Raw genomic sequence first — 21,840 nt, 5'->3', positions numbered from 1 at the left:
ATTTATTTTGTGACTCCTGGGTCATGAGATGTATGTTCCTTAAATGAATGCATTTAGGAAATTTTTTGTTACCTTTATGTACTTGATTTCTGGTTTAATTCATACTCTATATGATTTCAATCTTTTGAAATTTCTTAAGACTTGATTTGTGATACAGCCTAACATGCACCCCAGAACATGTGGTAAATGTTTTGGGGTACACCTTAAAAGAACATGTATTCTGATGTTTTTGAATGTAATATTTTATGTCTTATTCATATTTATAGTACCAATACATAGCACATAGTAGAAACTTAACATATATTGAGTTAAATAATTCAAAGGTTTTATCCTATTGGTGGCAATTCAAGACCAAATAAGAGAGGATAATGATGATATCACTATTTCTGTTAAGATAGGGCTTCATACAACATACAAGAATGTCCAGTCAAGTCACGCAGTTTCTCCTCTATTCTAACCAATGTTAATGCTAACACTTTATATGATGAAAATTATCCCAGTATTTTTCTTCCTATGTTTCTATCAGTTTTCCCTTCATTGATTGTAAGAGCTATTTGACAGTAGGAAACAATTATCTTAGGAAAAGTTAGTGACATTGGTCTATAAAGCTCACAGAGACATAAGAAATGGTTCATTTTATTTTTTCATTTTTCACCAAACAATTCACGATTGTTTCTGAGATTACAAAAGATTAGACAATAGCTAATATCTCTATGCAATGGTCAAATTTTTCAAGTAGAATCATTTTTTAATTTTCCGAGTTCCAATGTCACTTTCTCCTTGAACATGACTCAAGGTTAAAACTTATAAATATACACCTTCTAATGCATTTAACTTTCCTATTTAACCCTTCTGCCAACATTATTCTGGACACTGAAGTTTTGATTATAAAGAAGGAACAAAACAGATTTCGATGAGTCTAACACCATGTTATGTAGGCTTACAAGATGCTTCTTGTGTACGGTCCCATATCTTTTCAACCTCTGAGTCCAGTCATGGCTCTGTTGAACAGTTATGGAAGATATTACACTGCTCTGTGCTGACACTGTCTCACTTCGAGCATGCACCAAGACTCTAGTTTCGTGTCTTAAGACCTCTCTGATGTAGCAATGTGCGATGCTGAGGTACCATGTGGGCTCTCAGCTCTTTGCAGCCCAGAGGGATGGGGTGGTGGGGGCGGTGAGTTAATGCCCCAAAGGAGCAGCCCTCAACAAACAGGAGGTGACTGCTGATGGAGAAATATTTCTCCATTCTCCCTAAGGCAGACAGTTCTGAGATAAAGTTTAAGAAGAATCCTAAGAAAGTTCTGCATTACATAGCCATTAATAGGGGTGGACCACTTGATAACAGCAGTATCTGGTTTTGCTTGGACTTACTTTCCCTTTTCCCATGTTCACTCCCCTGCCTCTCATTCCTGCTCCTGGGTGCTAGACTCATAAATAGAATGTGTCTACCTTTGTCTCAGGCTCTGCTTTCAAGAATAACCTAGATTAAAACAGTGGGTAAGTGCATTGTTGGTACATTACATAATGCAGGGATGTAATTTTCCTTGACTCTGTGCATGCTACAAAGAAACACTTATTCAGATGGCAGCATAGTTGAGGATTTCCACCTTTTTCCTTTTTGAAAGCTCATGGTCCATCCTGAGCCTGACCACCTAAAGAAAAAAAAGTTGTCGTAATTAGGTTACAGTTAAACAGGCAAATATCTTTGTGAGGATGACTCTAAGCATTTTTTTTTTTTTTTCTGTCTGAGGGAGTCCTCAGCAATTTGGCTGGATATTTTTGTCTAATATGGAAGAGCCCTCAGTCTACTTAATCATGCAAAGATTTGTTGCTTTGGAGACAAGCATATTAAATTTCTTATTTTCCTTGGTAAAAAAACTGGATCTTGGCTGGGTGTGGTGGCTCACCCCTGTAATCTCAGCACTTTGGGAGGCTGTGGAGGGTGGATCACTTGAGTCCAGGAGTTCGAGACCAGCCTGAGCAACATGGTGAGACCCTGTCTCTATTAACAATATAAAAAAATTTTTTAAAAAGTAAAACAAAAAAGTTGGATCTTTTAGTGCTATAACCCCTTTTTGTTAAGATAAAAAAACAAAAATTACTGGAACACTATCAGGGCTTTCTTCATTCGTGAAGGAATGAAGGAATCCTCTGAAAGATACCGAGAGTTATTAGAAATAAATTGAGGTTGTCCATATGCTAGCACTAAGTGAAAACGTTAACAATGATACTTTTTCACTCATTTGGTTCTGAAGACACTTCAGAGAACAAAATTGATTAAAACCCCTCTCTTATTGAAACTGTATTCCAGTGGAACAGAAAGTTAAGACAATAAACCAAGTAAATCATTACAATACATTGAATTTAAAATAAAGGCTACAGCCAGGCATGATGGCGCACGCCTGTAATCCTAGCTACTCAGGAGGCTGAGGCAGGAGAATTGCTTGAACCCGGGAGGGTGGAGGTTGCAGTGAGCTGAGATCGTATCTGTACTCCAGTCTGGGTGACAGAGCGATGCTCCATCTAAAAAAAAAAAAGGCGGGGGGTATGCAGATGAAAATAAACAAGAGATGGTGTATGGCCTGAATTATGTACCCCCAAAATTCATATGTTGAAGGCCTATCCCCTAGTACCTCATAAGGTAACTATGTTTGTAGATAAGGTTTTTAAGGAGGCAATTAAGTTAAAATGAGGCCCTTTGGATGGGTCCTAATCTAATCTAAATGCTGTCTTTATAAAAGAAAATTTGGGCATGCAGAGAGACACCAGGGCACTCACTCACAGAGAACAAACCATGAGAGGACACAGAGAGAAGGTGGCCAATGGCCAGTCAAGGAGAGAGGCCACAGGAGAAATCAAACCTGCTGCCATCTTGTTCTTGGACTTCTAGTCTCCAGAGCTAAGAAAATAATTTTCTGAGGGTTAAGCCACTGGGTCTGTGGTGCTTTGCCATGGCAGCCCCGCAAACCAATCCAGATGCTGAGAGAATGTGTAAGTTTTTTGTTTTGGTTCGTTTCATTGGTAGGTCTCACTGAGAAAAATGACATTAGAACAAAGACCTGCAGAAGAGTGAGTTATATAAATATTTTGGGGCAGGAGCATTCTGGAAGAGGGAAAAGCAATCCCCAAAGCCCCGATCTGGAAGGAGGCCAGGGAGGTTTGATACACAGAGCATTAGAAGATGAGGTTAGAAAGGTATGGGACAGGGAGGCAGATCACAGGAGAGAAGGGTTCTCAGTGGATGCAAGTCCGTACTGTGCACCAACAGGATATTTTGAAAAACTGTGAGGAATTTTGGCATTACTATGATTGCGGTGGTGGTAATGTTAGTGGGCAGGCAACATTTATGATAAAAGAATAGCCATGCTTAGGACCCTTCCACCTGGCAAAGTATTTTTTCCACATTCTATGTGACTTTAAAATGCCCTGCTGCTCATTCATGGAGATGTAACACTTTATAACCTTTTATGCTAACCTCTAAACCCCATTAATGACAAAATAGGTTACTGGGATCAACTTCTCATTAAACAAGTAAACATTCTGGATACATACATTTGATCAAATTTGGGGAATCTTTGCTAATACTTTTTCAAGTATTTTTCTGCCTGATAGTTTCTCTCCTTGACTTCTGAAAGTCCAATTTCATGTAAGTTAGATGTCTTTATATTATTTCATGAGTCACCATGTTCTGTTTATTATAAACTATTTTTTTTTTCTCAGTGCACTTTAAATTTGGATGATTTCTATTGACTTTTTTTTTTTTTTTTGAGATGGAGTCTCGCTTTGTCACCCAGGCTGGAGTACAATGGCGCAATATCAGCTCACTGCAGCCTCCATCTCCCCAGTTCAAGCGATTTTCCTGCCTCAGCCTCCCGAGTAGATTGGATTACAGGTGTGCACCACCACATTCAACTAATTTTTGTATTTTTAGTAGAGATGGGGTTTCACCATGTTGACCAGGCTGGTCTCAAACTTCTGACCTCTGACCTCAAATGATTTGTCCACCTCGGCTTCCTAAAGTGCTGGGATTACAGGCATGAGCCACTGTGCCTGGCCCTCTATTGACCTATCTTTAAGTTTCCTGATTCTCCTTACTGTGTGTCCAATCTACTGATAATCCCATCAAATAATTTCAGTTATTATATTTTTCAGTTCTAGGGGTTCCATTTTGTTCTTCTTCTATTAGTCGTATTTATCTTGAAATTCCCTGTCTTCATTTATCATATCTACCCTTAGTAAGAATCTTTAATAATTTAAAATAGCCATAAATATATTTGAAATTCCTTTTCTACTGATTCCAACATCTGGAGGTCTATTTCTATTGATTTATGACAAAGGTGATGTTGCAGAGCAGTGGGGAAAGGACTTTCTTTTCCAAGAAAAACTTAGGTCAATTGGATAGCTACATGAAAAAAAAAAAAATAGTCCTCACTTGACACCATATGCCAAAATTAATTTTAGGTAGTTAGCACATCTAAATGTTCCAAGAAAAACTTAAGGTTCCAGATGGTAACGTAAGAGAATGCCCTTGTCACCTTGGGGTAGGCAATGATTTCTTACAGGTTAGCAAAAGCACTAACCATGAACAAAAAATGATAAATTAGACCTCAATAAAAATTAAAGATTTACCTTTATCAAAATCTAAAAATAAGAGAGTTAAAATGCAAGCCTTTAATTAGGAAAAGGTGTTTGTTTGCAGCACTTATCTAGAATATACACATCAAGTAGAAGAAGATTAGCCAATAGAAAAATGGGTGAATGCCTAAAAGCCACTTTACTAAAGAGGATATCTGGGTGGCCAATAATTACATGAAAGATGCTCTTTATCTTTAGTCATCCGAGAAATATAAATTAATACTATATAAACCCCAAATGTTGGAGAGGACGTGGAACAATGAGAACTCTCATCATATAATGCTGGCAGGTCTGTAAATTTAAAAAACTGCTTGGCACTGTAATTATAGCTGGTTATGAGCAAACCTTTGATATGTATCCCAATAGAAATGTGTATCTATGTGAACCAATTCACAGAATAATGTTCATGGAAGTATTGTCTGTAATAGCTCCAAACCTGGAAAGAACTTGAATGTCCAGTATCAGCATAAGGGACCAGTCACAAAAGACCGCATATCATACGATGCAATTTTTGTGAGATGTCCAGAATAGGCAAATCTATAGAGCAGAAAAATTAGTGGTTGCTTGGGGCTAGACAGGATAGGGAATTGGGGTTGTGGGAGTAATTGCTAAAGGGTATGAAGTTTCCAGGTGATGGAAATTTTCTAAAACTGACTGTAGTGATGGTTGCATATATCTGTGAATACGCTGAAAGCATTGAATTGTACACATTGAATTGCACACTTTAAGTGGATGAACTGTATGGCATGTGAATTATATCTCAATACATCTGTAATTAAGAAAAAATAACAGCAAAAAGAATAAATTGTGTATACTCATATAACTGAATTTCATACAGCCTAGAATAAAATTTTAAAAAAGACTTGTTACATGCAATGACATGGATGAATTCAAATATAATATAAAGGGAAATAAACCAAGTACTATAAAATATTTACCAAGTAATTCATTTCATGTGAAATGTCAGAATAGACAAAACTAACAGGGGGATGAAGAATGCTACTATTAGTTAATTTCTTGAGCTGGGTTGTGGTTGCCCGGACATGTTTGTGTTAATCTTTGAAAGTTTACTGAAACGTATTTGTCATTTGTACGCTTTCCTGTATGCTGTACTACAACACAAGTTTTATTAAAAGTATTTCTAAAAATCCAATTGTTCAGTAAGTTGTCCTATAATATGCATTAAAAAAGAATTTAAAAATACACGCGCATTTCAAAAGTTATTTTTTGTGGGTTAGGGTTATGGAGAATTTATTTTCTCCTATATATGTCTCAGAATTTTCCAAATGACCATGGTAGACATATATTACATTTATCACCAGAAAAAAATACTATTAAAATACAATTGTCTGAGATAATCTTGTGTTACTTTTACACTAAACTCATTTAGTTCAAATGTGGGGACTTCAGCTTTTGCTCCCAGATGAAAAGAGCTTGTCATTTTGGAGCAAAGGAGGGCGTGGCAGTTGGTCAGAGTGTTTCCTGGTGGCCTAGGAGACTGCCAGGAACTCATCACTGGCCACCGGCCTAGGGGGAGGAGCTGAGGTGCAGGTGCAGGGAGGGATTCAAGAGACTGAACTAAACCTGGGTGGGTCCCAGTCCTCATAAAACCTGGATCCTAACTGCAAAACTATGGTCGGGCCTAGGAAGCGGTGGAGGACTCACGGGCGCTCTAGCCTCTGTGCTGGGTGCATTAGTGATTAGGCTTTAATCATCACAGTCCTCATGATTCTATTTTTGTAAGGCCAGCAGCTCAGAGTGGTTTTTACATTGTCAAAACAAAGACGAATACGCGACAGAGCCAGTTCCAGGCCCAAGTTCTAGAGTATTTGCTTTCTGGCTCTTTACAGAAAAAGTGGGTAAACTTCTCGATTAGAGACTCTAGGCAGAATTCTAAGGTATTTAAAATGTTTACCTGGGAATGCGCTTGCTGGCGAGGCGGAGCCGGCGCCGGCGTGAAGCAAGTGTGCCCAGGGGCACTGGTACCACCCGATGCTGGATTGTCTAGGCTGGTCAGACGGAGCAAATCGGAATCCACCGAAGAAAATTCACCTCTGAAGGATCCAGTCTGGAAAGGGATGGCCAGGCTCTTCCTGGACAGGGGTGACCAAATGGATGAGGATGCTCTCTGCAGCCCTCGGCGGATCGCAAAGGAGCAGGGCTCCGGTCTTCTATCTGGGAAAGCATCTTTGTCACTCGTCGAGAAGCCAACGGAGCCCCTGCGGAGTTTTCTTTCCCTTTCTCTGCGGCGGGCAGAAGCAGCGCATTGAGCAGTTCGCCGGGCTGTCTGCAACTTTGCGAGCTGAGCCGCGTGGGTGCGGCCGGCCGACCGGCGCGTGCGCAGTGAGCTCTCAGCGCCTCCCACCGCGCAGGCTCGGCGTTGGCCTCCGCGCCCCGGGCTAGTGTGCCCTTCTCGGGTCCCCTAGGTCGCGGGGCAGCCGGGGCGGAAGGGCTCGTTCATTATTTTGAGAGTTTGTTGTGAACGTCATAACCCTTCGTCCTTAAATATTGCCGATACTTGACCTACGCAAGAGACAATGTCATGTGATTCAGCCTAATATCTCAGTATGTATCCCCTCAGAAAAAGGGATTGTTCTACATTCTCAACCCCGCGCTATTGACATTTTGGGCAGGATGAGTTTTTGCTATCTGTGCCCGTAAGGTGGGGGTGACGGGGTGGGATGGGGGTGTCCTGAGCTAAACAATCACTATTTAGCAGCATCCCTGGCCTCTACCCATTAGGTGCCAGTGGCAAACCCCTCCCCCAATTGTGACAACCAACGATGCCTCCAGACACTGCCAAACCCAAAAGGTGTGGTTGGGGGGTGGAGAGGGGAGGGGTGGTGGTGAGGGTTGGGGGAAAAAGGAGAGGTGCAAAATTGCCTCATTTGAGGACCACAGGATCACAATGCGCATCATCATACTTAGGAAATGTAATTGTTAGATTACAATAATCGTATATATTTCATATTTGAATTTCCTCAGTTGTCCCAAAATGTCCTTCTTTACCCTATAGTTTGTAAAATGTAAATCCGAGATTTAACAAGAATCACATAGTGCATCAGTAAGAATCATATATTGTAGTTGTCAAGTCTCTTTCGCTTCCTTCAATATAGAACAGTTCCCTAGCCTTTTTTTGTTTGTTTCTCCTGGTATTGACATTTCTGAAAAGTCTAGCCCAGTGGTCTTCCAGAATATCCTTCAATTTAGAGATGTCAGATTGGTTCCTCATTATACGATTCACGAGTAATATGTATGTACACACGAACATATATGCAGGAATTCTACCTACGTGAATTTTATCTATTTTCAAATGACTTTTTAACTGTCATAACATTTAATTTAAAAAGCACCCTCTGACCAGCGATTTGAAATATTTTTATCACATCCATAAATTTCCACATTATATTTGGATCTAAGATATATTTTCTTTTTTTTCCACGTTGATCTTATTGTCTGCTTATGGGCTAATATTATACTGTTTTTATTAGAGACTAAATTTCAGTATCTGGTAGGGCTAGACTGCGTTATTGCTGTTTTCTGAAGTTTTTTTTTAATATGCTTGGTTATTTTTTCATGTAAACTATAGAATATAGCTCCGTAAAAATACTTTCTAAAAAAAAAAACTTCTGCATATCTTTTCCATTTATGATGTTGCATTTTCCTTTTGACATTTTTTTCCTTTTGAAAAGCAAGGTTTATTTTTTCTCTTTCTCAAGTTTCAGCTTTGTGTCTTTCAAGAAAGCTTCATAAAGGTTTTTCACTTGTTAAATTTATTCTTAGAGTATTTCTCTTTTTTTGTTGGAATTATCTCTTCTACTTTTCCTTATAACGGCTAGGTTCTTACATAAATTAAGGTACTGATTTCTGTGTCTAATTTTGTATCTTGCAACCATATTGAATCTCCTGTTGCTTCCAGGAGTTTCATGTTGATTGTATCTGCATCTCTGTTTACACTTTTATATAATTGCAGTGATTATCCATTTTGAATTTCAAATTGCCCATCTTTGGTCATTTTTGGCTCCTTTATTTGACACAAGCTCAAATGTCTTGATTGCTTTCTGACACTGTAAGAGTTCCAGTGTCATATTGTACATTTACTGCCTCAGACGTAGAATCAGTCATTTCTCAAAGGTGTCCTGATTGCTTCTAGTGAAAAAGGTATTTGGATGCTACAACCTGCACTTAAAGATGTTCATGGTTAAATGGCTTATCCCTTCCCAGATTCTTCAACACAAGATCTAGGAGAGATGTAGTTTTTCAAAGAAAGATGAAAATAAATAATAACTTTGTGTTGATATTCCAATTCTAATAGAAGATTATAGGGTTTTTACTTACTTGATTTTATATTGCATCTCTTCCCCGATGCTGAAAATCATGGCTCCTAAATGATATTAACAGAATAATTTACTTTTCTCCATAATATATATAATAGTTTCCAAAATCTACCAGTATTACAACTGTTAGTAAAAATGTTAGATGTAGTTAAATACAGTTAGGCTTATTTATCTCATATTTTAAAATCTAGGTTGCTTTCTGGGTGCAGTGGCTCACCCCTGTAATCCCAGCACTTTGGGAGGCTGAGGCGGGTGGATCACTCAAGGTCAGGAGTTCAAGAGCAGACTGGCCAGTTGCGCCACAGTGCTGCAGCCTCGGTGACAGAGGGAGACTCCAAAAAAATAAATAAATAAAATAAAAAACTCGATTGCTCAGTTAAAAAGAAAATTAAATCCAAAATCCAAAAGGGAAAAGAACCTTAAATATATCTAACGTTTTCTTTTTGAGTGAAATATCTAATTCATACATTTCATTATTTATTTAAATTATCAGTTTTGTTCTGAACACTCTAGCTGCATCTTGTCAATTCTAATGTCATGTTTTCATTTTTTTCTAGAAATTCTCATTATTAATTGATACTTCCCTTTGCGGCAAGCTATGTTTAATAGAAAAATTTTAAATTTCAAGATGGGGCTTTCTTATGTTTTGATTATAACTTTCTAGTTTTATCATTATGGTGAATATTTATATTATATTTATGTGATTTATTGAGGCATACATGTCTGTATTGTAAATTACAGTCAATTTGCATAAGTGTTTTTGTATTTTTTTGTCTAAGGTAAATGTACTATAGTCTGCTATTATTAGTGTATTTCGATTTCTCTTTGAATCTCTTATAATTCCTACGTATGAAAGTAGCTGCTGTGTTACTCACTGCATACCTTTTCGTAAATCTTTTATTTTCACTGTGAATTGTAGCCTTTAGGATTATAAGATGTTCTTTGTCTCAGTAATGGTTTTTGGTCTGAATTTTATTTTATTGAATTTCAAAATCTCAATTCTTTCTTTTTTTAATTTGCATTTTCTTAGTAGACCTTTACCCATCCTTCCTTTCATTGTTAGCATTTCTGAATTGTTTTGTTTTAGGTGGGTCTTTGTCTTTTATATACAGCATAGAGTTGGGTTTTCCTTTAAAATCAACCTATTTTTCTTTTTGTTTTAACACTGAAGTTGAGCCCTCTGTTGGCTGGTATGTTTGGTCTCAGTTATCTCCTGTATTATATTTACCTGTGTAATATGTAGCGTATTTGATGGTGGTAAGTGCTATTGAGGAAAATAAAGGAGAAAGGGTGCATAAAAAAATGCTGGGGAGAATATTCTATTTTAAATAGGTGGTCAGGGAAGGCCTCACGGAGGAAGTGATTTTTGCACAAACACTTGAAATAGGCAAAGGAATGAATCATTTGGATAAATGAGATAAGATTGTTCCTGACAGAGGACAGCTAGGCCCAAGGCCCCGAGGCATAGAGTACCTAGTATGCTCTAAGGAACAGCAAGGGAGCTGGTGTGATCAAAGCTGGTAAGCAGGAAAATAGTAGGAGATAAGGCCAGAGGATCAGATAGGGCCCTGTCAGTAGGGAGCAAAGAATCCCTCCTTCAAGAGGAATTTTGGTACCAGATGTTGAAATAATACATCTGCTATACCACAGTAATAAATTAATGACTCTATGAGAACACATGAATAACCCTGGGAATTCCAGTCTAGGTAGGAGAGGAAACTAGGCTTGCGGGTATGATATTTTGGGTACAACTCAAATTATGCATAAAAGAAGTTTCATATTTGCTAACTTTGAGGGTTGGATTACTAAGAACCTTTCCCAACCTGTACGATTGCAACAATCCTTGAATATTCTTCAAGTCTCTCATATTTCAGTTTGTACTTCATATTCCACCTCCAAACATCAGATATAGATAACAACTATAGCTTTTGGCTATTTATCTGAAGCTGTGCATTTACAGAGGAAGAATCTTATTGCAACATTCCCATTAATGAAAGGTATTTTGACTAATGTTCAAAAAGCATGAAAAACTAAAATTCTATACTCAGAAGCTTGATAAAGGACAGAAAATGAGAGATTTTTTGAATTTTTTAAAAAAAGTCAAGTATTTTAAAAGAGTTTTTTGTATTTTTTGTGTTGTTTTTCTTTTTGTAAGAAATCTGTTTTGACAGAAAACTATATGGCAGATGTGTGCATGTGTTTGTGTGTTTTGGGGAGGAATAGGGATGAATTCAGTCTGTAATCTGGAAAAACTGTGTATAGGATGGGAACAGAGAAGGGACAAACTTTATATGTATACACAGGATTACTTTTTCCTTTTCATGATGTGTTTTATTTGGAAGCATTTACATCTTCTCTTTTTCTTTTCCTCCTTTTTTTTCCTTCACCTTTCTTTTTCGTAAGCTAAACTGTCACAGTGAAATACTGTGACTAAGCCACAACTCATATAGAAAACTGAACGGTGCATTGTAAAATAGGACACAAAACAAAAGACTTCATCTGAGAGCTGAGATCATCACGAGTACACAGACCCACTGCAGTAATTCAACAGTGTTTCTCAGAGCCCGGGACAATTTCTTCAATTCTTGGTATCCTACTGCCCCCTGCTGTTCATGTGGAAGCACTGACTACAGAAATTAAAGTTTTCATAACATTGCACAGGTTTTAGTGCAATATTAACGTGCTATCAGAGAAAGTTAAGTAGTTCAAAGATTTAAACAGAGTAATTTAAGGAATTGCTTTCTAAAAGGCTGAATATCAAACATATTACAAAGCAGCTTTCTCGACTCTCTAATATGTTGAAGAGAAATCTAATCCAGTTATTTGGCTTGTGAATCTGGTTTCGTTTTTAAGTTTCTGAGGGGAGCAGAGCAGAAGGAGGCAATTGAGGTAGCTTAGAGATAAATTGGTAAAGAGAAAACAGGGAGTAGATGGAGAAAATGAAAGGAAAAATGTGCAAGAAGGAGGGGGTAATGAATAATTTACATCCTCGAGGGTAAAGCAGTTCAGTCCTGAACAGATCGTTTACATTCCTCGGGGGGGTCGGGCAGAAACAGGCTCCACGGAAAAGCCCGGATGGACCATTTGTGAGCCTCACTTCTGCTTTCTGCTCCTGGATTTGATCATGGAAACCTCTCATAGCCGTTAGGATGTGAGTTGGGGCCTCTGAAGCAGGGCAGAGGCACATCATCTTTGGAGCTGATTTCCTGGCCTTCTCTGCAATTTGTGAAGAGCTCAGGGGCTGTGTCCTGGATGTAAGTCAGCCCACGTGCAAATGCGTATGTGTGAGCATGCGAGTTGGATGTTATATGTTCCAGGTTTTAGACTCTGAGGGCTGCTAGTTCCTGCATGGCAGACCTTCCCCTTGGGATTAAGTAATAAGGCGCCAGTGTCCCTGTCACTTAGTAAAAGTAGTTAGAAGCTTGGGGCCTTGCTTCAGCATTTGTTTTTTTTGCTGAGACTCTTTCTCCATGAGGAACACGATTGGAGAAGAAACATTCAGTATTTAGAAAATTAAATGTATCCATGTTATGATAAACGTAGAAATCCAGTCCAAACTGCTCTTGAAAGATGTAGTTTTTGCTATAAATACTATAGGAGTGTCACTTCTAAAACTTCCGAAGTTCCTACTTCAAAGGCACAATGATGGATTTTAAGAAATAAAACTTTAAGACAATATTTACGTGGTTTATTTCAGGTAACAATTAATAACCTGATTCCTTAATGCTTGGGGCTATGTTCATAGCATTGCTTTTAGTGCTATCATTTTCTATTTCTCTTGTATGACATATTGTATTAGTCCGTTTTCATGATGCTAATAAAGACATACCTTCACAAAAGAAATAGGTTTAATTGGACTTACACTTCCACGTGGCGGGGGAAGCTTTACAATCATGGCAGAAGGCAAGGAAGAGCAAGTCGTCTTACATGGACGGCGGCAGGCAAAGAGAGAGAGCTTGTGCAGCGGAATTCCTCTTTTTAAAACCATCACATCTCGTGAAACTTTTTCACTATCACGAGAACAGCACAGGAAAGACTTGCCCCTGTGATTCAATTACCTCCCACTGGATCCCTCCCACAATACGTGAGAATTAAAGATGAGATTTGGGTGGGGACACAGCCAAACCATATCATTCCTCCCCTGTCCTCCCAAATCTCATGTCCTCACATTTCAAAATCAATCGTGCCTTTTCAACAGTCCCTCAAAGTCTTAACTCATGTCAGCATTCACTCAAAAGTCCACATCTGATACAAGGCAAGTCCCTTCCACCTATAAGCCTGTAAAATCAAAAGCAAGTTAGTTACTTCCTGGATGCAACGTAGGTACAGTCGTTGGGTAGCCATTCCAAATGGGAGACATTGGCCAAAACAAAGTTCCTACAGGCCCTGTGCAAGTCTGAAATCCAGCGGGACAGTCAAATCTTAAAGCTCCAAAATGATTTCTTTTCACTCCATGTCTCACATCCAGGTTATGCTCATGCAAGAGGTGGGTTCCCAAGGTCTTGGGCAGCTCCGCCCCTGTGGCTTTGCAGGGTATAGCCTCTTCTTGACTGTTTTCATGGGCTAGCGTTGAGTGTCTACGGTTTTTCCAGGCGCACGCCGCAAGCTTTTGGTGGATCCACTATTCTGGGGTCTGGAGGATGATGGTCCTCTTCTCACAGCTCCACTAGGCGATGCCTCAGTAGGGACACTGTATGGGGCCTCTGACCCCACATTTCACTTCCACACTGCCTTAGCGGAGGTTCTCCGTGAGGGCCCCACCCCTGCAGCAAACTATTGCCTGGGTGTCCAGACATTTCCATACATCTTCTGAAATCTAGGTGGAGGTTCCCAAACCTCAATTCTTGACTTGTAGGCACCCACAGGCTCAATACCACATGGAAGCTGCTTGGGGTTGGGGCTTGTACCCTCTGAAGAAACAGTCTGAGTTGTACCTTGGCCCCTATTAGTCACCATTGGAGTGCCTGGGACGCAGGGCACCAAGTCCCTAGGCTGCACATGGCATGGGGACCCTGGGCCCAGCCCAGGTAACCATTGTCTCCTAGGCCTTCTGGCCTGTGATGGGAGGGACTGCTACGAAGACCTCTGACATGCCCTGGAGACACCTTTCCCATTGTCTTGGGGATTAACATTCAGCTCCTCGTTATTTATGCAAATTTCTGTAGCTGGTTTGAATTTCTCCTCAGAAAATGGGTTTTTCTCTTCTATCACATTGTCAAGCTGCAAATTTTCCAAACTTTTTATGCTCTGCTTCCCTTTTAAACTGAATGCCTTTAACAGCACTGAAGTCACATCTTAAATGCTTTGCTGCTTAGAAATTTCTTCTGCCAGATACCCTAAATCATCTCTCTCAAGTTCAAAGTTCCGCAAATCTCTAGGGCAGGAGCAAAATGCTGCTGGTCTCTTTGCTAAAACATAACAAGAGTCACCTTTGCTCCAGTTCCCAACAAGTTCCTCATCTCCATCTGAGACCACCTCAACCTGGACCTTATTGTCTATATTGCTTTCAGGCTTTTAGTCAAAGCCATTCAACAAGTTTTTAGAAGTTCCAAACTGTCCCACATTTTCCTGTCTTCCTATGAGCCCTCCAAACTGTTCTAACCTCTACTTGTAATCCAGTTCCAAAGTTGCTTCCACATTTTCAGGTGTCTTTTCAGCAACACCCCACTCTGCTGGTACTGATTGACTGTCTTAGGCCGTTTTTCATGCTGCCGATAAAGACATACCTGAGACTGGGCAATTTACAAAAGAAAGGGGTTTAACTGGACTTAGTTCCATGTGGCTGCTGAAGCCTCACAATCATGGCAGAAGGCAAGGAGGAGCAAGTCATGTCTTACATGGATGGCAGCAGTCAAAGAGAGAGAGCTTGTGCAGGGGAATTCCTCTTTTTAAAACCGTCAGATCTCATGAAATTTACTATCATGAGAACATCACGGGAAAGACTTGCTCCCCTGATTCAGTTGCTTCCCACTATGTCCCTTCCATGACACGTGGGAATTCAAGATGAGATTTGGGTGGGGGCACAGCCAAGCCATATCACTTATTAGTATTTATTTTCTCAGAGTTATATTCTCCATTTGGGCAGTGCTAAAGATGTGAAGAAACATAGAGCAGGCTGTGTCTTTAAGACCTTTATAGTAATTTAGAAAAATGTAGAACCACAGCATGATAATCATGTAAGAGTGAGGTGGGGCCAAGAGTAAGATAATAATCTCCCCATTGTCTTTTATTCTATCAGTTTACCCCCATCCCCTCCCCTCCCTTTCCCTCCCCTCCCCATCCCATCCCATCCACATCCCCTCCCATTTCTCCCTTCACCTCTTTACTATTTCATTTTATTTGTATTGATATTTAAATTTCAAATCAAGAATACTGGCTATTCTGTTTATATAATTTTGCTCAATCTGTAGTACTCCAGGACATAGTACAATGTTTGCATATAGTTGCAATAAATCTCTGTTGCATGAACACCAACACACTTATTAATTGCCTAGCATTATGCTGCTCCTGTGTAAAACAGATGTACATTTGATTTCAGGAAAGGAGAAAAGTTAAGTTGGAGGGAATTTATGTAGACCTATAGAAAGAATTAGAAATATTTGTTTGTATTCAGATTCTTAGGGGCGATGAGAAAGTTTGTTAATGATAAAAGCTAGAACACAAAAATTTCACCTTGTAAGTACCTGTGGAAATATTTATCTTTAATGGTTTTCTTATGTTGCTAAGAATGATCAACTTTTAACATTTCCCTTTGTGTAGTTCCTTATCAGATCTGTGTACACGCACCTACCAAAGATAGGGTGGGAACTTGCATCTTTTATCAATCCTGGAGAGCAGATGAACATGAGGCCTGTTTTTCAAAAATAAATTTAAACTTATTTTTTTTTTAGAATCAAGAACTAACTTACCAGTGTTTCACTGTACAAAATTTACAGTTAATCGAAACCTGGTTTTGCCTTCTTAACTGTTTGTGACCCAAATTGCCTGCTCTTATTTAATTGTTTTACTTAAATTGTATTGAATACTAATATCTAACAAAGTTGTAGCCCTAAGTGATTCCAAAATTTCATCAAGTTATTGAGAAGTGGATCTTCTCTGCAAGTGTATTGTGGTGTATACTATAAAGTTGTATTTATATTCTCTTTTCTTCCCCTTCTACAGTGCCAGGGACTCCTCATAGAAAGTTTGGAACTATTTTCTGTTATGTGGTAGTGGTAGAATTCGGATGGAGGAAGTTCACAGGGTTAAAAAAATAAATTGTTGATAATAACAAAATAGTTTCAAGGCCTCTTTTAATTCTCATATTTTGTGATTTTCCTTCACATCAGACATTGCATAAAGTATGTTTAAAAAAGGTCCCAACTTTTGAGTTTCATTTCAATTAGACAGTAGTTTACTGTCCAATTCAATCACTAGGAAATATTTTGTGAGTGTTTCATTGCGTAGGGTGCTGGAGTAGATGCTGATTAGAGAGAACTGCACAGACGATGTTCCTGTCCTCAGGTTATTTATAATAGAATGTGAGATGAAAATTTAAAAAAGGTCAAAACACAGAATTAGAAGAAAAGATGAGTAAAGTATTTAGCATTTTACTTCTATTTCAGTAAAATGTCTCTTGGAAGCCTTGGGAGGCAGGATAGAATGATTAAAAATGTTCAAAGAACAAACCTTCATCTCAAATTATCCACCTAAAAAGTTGGAATTCGTAAGTGTAGACCTCCTCTATAGATACAGCAAGGAATCAGACTTCCTCTATCCGCAGACCCCCTACATCTTGTTTAAGCCTGGATCATCTCAGTTTGGATTACGGAAAACCAGTAGAAATTGTTAGAGCTTCTCCTTATTGATCTTCCTTGCAAAGCCAGATAGATAATATGGTTGAGATTTAGAAGGAAAAAAAAGGTCCACGTGACTGAAAAAAAAAATGTGTTACTGAGATGCTGAAAATATATGATTAAATAGCTCAGATAGACATTACAAATAATTTATGTGTCTTTTAAGTTGGTCAGTATGAGGTTTGTATTTAAATTGCATCTCTCCTCAATTCAAATTGCCTTAGGCTTTTGGGTATTTAAAAATATTTTGTATTCATGAACACTTCTTTTATAATTGATGTGGATGTTTTCTTATAGCCCAAGTCTAATTTGTAAGCTGGAAAGTTCATTTATTTATTCATTTCACATCTATTATATATTTACTATGAGCCAAATATGATGGTATGATAGTAGGGAGTTTTTTTTTGAGATGGAATTTTGCTCTTGTCGCCCAGGCTGGAGTGCAATGGCGCGATCTTGGCTCACTGCAACCTCCGCCTCCTGGGTTCAAGCAATTCTCCTGCCTCAGCCTCCCAAGTAGCTGGGAATACAGGCATGTGCCACCATGCCCTGCTAATTTTGTATTTTTAGTAGAGATGGGGTTTCTCCGTCAGACTGACGGATTTGGTCAGGCTGGTCTTGAAGTCCTGACCTCAGGTGATCCGCCCGCCTCAGCCTCTCAAAGTACTGGGATTACAGGCATGAGCCACTGTGCCAGTCCTGGGATTGTTTTTTAAGTTAACTGCAAAGCTTACTTACATTATCATGAGCTCTATTTACCTAAATTCCAAGAAATTCTGCATGTGGGACAAAGCAGGGTCCCACCAAGTGACCCTGCTACACCTTGTCTAGATCTCTGTTGTAGCACTTACTGCATTTTTCTTTTTGACATTAATTTTGTCAGCTGGAATGAGAGCAGAGCGTGGTCTGGTTCGGTCTGATTGTTACGTGTCCTCAGCACCTAACAAAACCTACAACACAATAGAAACCCAAAAAGGGTGGCTTGGATGAGCAAAGCATCATGTACACATGCATTGCTCTAAGGGCAATTTTATTCTCACTGGTTGTTAAGGCCATTTCACACTCTGGCATATCATCTCTAGGAAAAGGCAAAACCCCTGTTACCTTAATATCTTCCATAGTTTGACTGAATATTGAGCCAAAGCATTTTAACATCACAGTGAAATCTGATTCAAGTCATTTTTGTAATAATTATACCTTAAGGTTTAGATTGAGTTATTTGGGTGATATTTATGAGAACAACTATTTTATACTATTCTTAAGAATATTTTTCAATTTCCTGGTGGGTAAAATCAGGCTTTGGAGAAGCAGTTCTTGCCTGGAGAGACTGATGGGGGGTTCTCTGAGACATCCTTCCTAGCCATCCAGCATTAATTGCTTTCCATGTATTCAGTGGGTTTATGTCCACATAAATATATTTTATGAGTACTTTGAGAATGAAACAGTGCTGAAAGGAGACAGCAGTCATATGCAGCCAGAATTTATGTGAAATTACTAATCATTCTCATTTCGGGTGGGAGTAAATGATGGTACTTTGGAGTGAAATTTCTGGTTCTGTCCTTATAGCTCATACAGGATTGTCATTTACTGCTGAGTGGATTGTGCATTGCACAAAGAAACACATCTAAAGTGTACACTACTTATATAATAGACATTATAAATTTGAATATTTATTAAGATAATTTTATGAGCAGTAAAGTGTCTTGTTTTAATAAAATCAGTATATTATGGCCAATTTTATTACAGATGGAATAAAATTTGATGAAGAGGTACAGTGTTTTTTTGTTTTGTTTTGTTTTGTTTTTGACATGGAGTCTCACTCTGTTGCCAGGCTGGAGTGCAGTGGCACGATCTTGGCTCACTGCAACCTCCAACTCCTGGGTTCAAGCAATTCTCCTGCTTCAGCCTCCTAAGTAGCTGGGATTACAGGCACATGCCACCATGCCTGGCTAATTTTTGTATTTTTAATAGAGACAGGGTTTTACCATGTTGGCCAGGACGGTCTCGATCCCCTGACCTTGTGATCCACCTGCCTCGGCCTCTCAAAGTGCTGGGATTACAGGTGTGAGCCATCGTGCCTGGCTATTGTTTTTAAAATTTGTACAAAGGCTGTATATGGACTTGTGGTGGCCTGAACTTGGACAAGTTACATAACTTCTTTGGCTTTCATATGGAGATATTAATACCTACCTTGCTAAATTGGTTATAAATATTAGCTGTGTGTGGCACACAGTCATTGTTCAATAAATACTTTAGAATGAATATCAAAGCACTAAGCATAATGTCTGTGATAAAGATTTGGTAAATTGTGGCCCATTTTTGCCTTGAATGAGGGAAATTTTAGATTAATAGTATATGTGTAAATATATGCCTTTGAAGATTCTTAAGTGTTTCATATTTTGCACTTAATTACTGCATGGTACTACCTAAAATGTTCCTAATAAGATGTTTGGGATCCTTCTTTAATTTCCTGAGGAGTACACATCCAGTATAAAGGAAATTATGACTATATGACACATTGAAAGGAAAAATTAGTGACTCATAGTTGAGCTTATTTTAGAATCCTAAAATATTGGAATCCTAGGTTTGGAAGGAAACATTTAATCCAAACTACCATCAGTTACTTGAATTTCACTTTATTTATCAGATATATATTGATCAGTTATTATATGTTGGAACTGTACTATGCTTGAGGACTACAAAGATAAATGAGATATTCTTGTTGAGAAGTTACAGGTCTTCATGTGAACATTTCCAGGGACAATTCACAATTACTAACCTTATTTTTAGGAATCTCTCTTATGACAATTCAAAATTTATCTTTCTCTATCTTTCATTTATTGGCTTAGCTTTTCTATTAAGAGTACAAATAAGTAAGCGTAATTATTTTTTAGAAAAATCTTTCTTATACATGAATGAAATTGAGTTTCTTCTGAGACATCTGTTCTTCAACTGAAACATCACTGCATTCCTCTGCTGTTCCTCAAGCCTCTTCACCATTTTGCTCACTCCTCTGAATGCCTTCCGGGTTGTCTGCTAAGACGTGGCACACATACATACCAGGGTATCCAGGCTCCAGCTGTAGATCAGCCATCACAGAGCAATTACTTTCACATATCAGATACCGTCTTTCAAATCTGTGGCATGATTAATACTCATAACTGTCTGATCAATATATACTATAAACTGTTTCATCCCTATTGTTTTTCAAAAATTGTATTTATTTTGCACATGTTACTATAGAAGGTATTTTTGGAAGAATATAGATGATCTCTCTAATTCCTTAAGGAGCTTTTCATATACTGTTCCAACCATCAAAATGATAATAATGAGGGCAAACCTTGCTAGAGCTCTAGATTATTGAATTACTATTTGGAAGTCATTTTTGTCCAGTTAATTAATATATATATAATTTATAATTATTATATATTTATAATAATATATTAATATATTATAGATATATTATTTATATAATATATAATCATATATTATATATTTATAATTAATATATCTATAATAATATATTAATAATTTATAATTATTATGTATAATTTATAATTATATAATTTATAATTTAAGCCACTGTAATTTATACAGTTTACAACAGGTAGGTAGCTAAGTAAGGACTTCTATAGCTTTGCAGATCTGTTTTCTATAAATTGCTGTCTCAAACAACTATTTTTTCAATAAACAGTGTGATAATTAATTCTACTTATAACGCTAAGCACTTACTTAAAAACCTTAATACTTGTTCACTTTTTATTTTAATTAACAAATGCATGAAATGCCTCTTTGTACCAAGTGTACTCTGACTCAGCACTTGGGACAAGTGCCCTGCTAGCAGAACAGTAGAAGAAGCCAGTTCTAACTCAGTGACCATTTATAGCTGTGCACACTGCTATGCGTTGCTACTTATAGAATAAGGAAAGGACAAACAGGTATAGTAAGGAATTGGAAGATGGAGACAGAGAAGAGACCTCTGTCTGGATGAAGGCTGAATGTTTAGAAGCAGTGGGAGAGGTAGACTCGGATAGATGGTATGTTAGTTTCCTAGGACTGCTATGGCAAATTACCACAGACTTTGTAGCTGAAAACAATAGAAATTTGCTCTTCCATAGTCAGGAGGCCAGAAGTTTGACATCAAGGTTTTGACCTGGCCATGCTACCTATCAAGGCTCTGGAGAAGAATCTTCCTTTGTCTCTTTCTATCTTTGGTGGCTCTTGACAATCCTTAGCATTCTTTGGCTTTTATATGCATCCCTCCAATCTCTGCCGTTGTCTTCACATAACCTTCTTTTCTGTGCCTCCTCTGTATCTCTGTGTTCAAGTCTCTCTCTCCTTTTTTTTTTTTTTTTTTTGCGATTAAGACACCAGTCATGAGATTAGGGCCTGACTTAATCCAGTATGACATCTGCAAAAACCTTATTTCCTAAGAAGCTCACATTTACTGGTGCTGGGTAATTTAGTCTGTTTGTGCTTCCATAACAAAATATCACAGACTCAGTAATGTATAAAGACCAGAACTTTATTTCTTATAGTTCTAGAGGCTGTGAAGTCCAAGATCAAGGCACCAGCAGGTTCATTGTCTGGTGATGGTCCAGTCTCTGCATCCAAGATGGCGCCTGGAAAGCTGCATCCTCTAGAGAGGATGAATGCTGTGTCTTCACACAGCAGAAGACAAAATGGCAAAAAAAGATGAACTCTCTCCATCAAGCCGTTTTATAAGAGCAACTAATCTCATTCATGAGGCAGGAGCTCTCATGCCTAATCACCTTTTAGAGGCGATACCTCTTAATACTATCACATGGGCAGCACACTTGAATTTTGGAGGAGACACTTTCAAACCATAGCTAGGAGTTAGGACTTGAACATATCTTTTAGGGGAGACAATTTAATCCATAACAGGTGAGATGGACCAAATTATGGAACACTTTAAATGAAGGTGGAAGAGTTGGGTTTATTTATAAGTCAGGGGGCCACTAGAAACTTTAAGTAAGGGTGCTAATAAAATAGTTATTACAGGAAGGT

General features: G+C 38.3%; 2 long non-coding RNA genes across 4 annotated transcripts in view; one reads left to right on the top strand and one right to left on the bottom strand.

Moving 5' to 3' along the window:
* Positions 1 to 620: 620 nt before the first annotated feature.
* Positions 621 to 6,953, bottom strand: LOC101017196. The gene is made up of 2 exons (XR_643076.4): positions 6,556 to 6,953; positions 621 to 1,657 (listed from the first exon to the last, which is right to left on the bottom strand). It is a non-coding gene; the product is annotated as an uncharacterized LOC101017196 (long non-coding RNA).
* Positions 6,954 to 7,017: 64 nt separating this feature from the next.
* LOC101016867 overlaps positions 7,018 to 21,840 on the top strand; it is a 123,524-nt gene continuing 108,701 nt past the window's right edge. Inside the window, exon 1 of one of the 3 annotated variants that reach the window (XR_643084.4) lies at positions 7,018 to 7,205. This is a non-coding gene — a long non-coding RNA (uncharacterized LOC101016867). The remainder of the gene's footprint in view (positions 7,206 to 21,840) is intronic. The other 2 variants (XR_643081.4, XR_001899545.2) reach the window with 2 other exon arrangements.

This window comes from Papio anubis, chromosome 2, assembly GCF_008728515.1.
Source record: "Papio anubis isolate 15944 chromosome 2, Panubis1.0, whole genome shotgun sequence".
Lineage (NCBI taxonomy): Eukaryota > Metazoa > Chordata > Mammalia > Primates > Cercopithecidae > Papio > Papio anubis.
The sequence above is the reverse complement of the archived record's forward strand: the minus strand, read 5'-3'. Positions and strand labels throughout refer to the sequence as shown.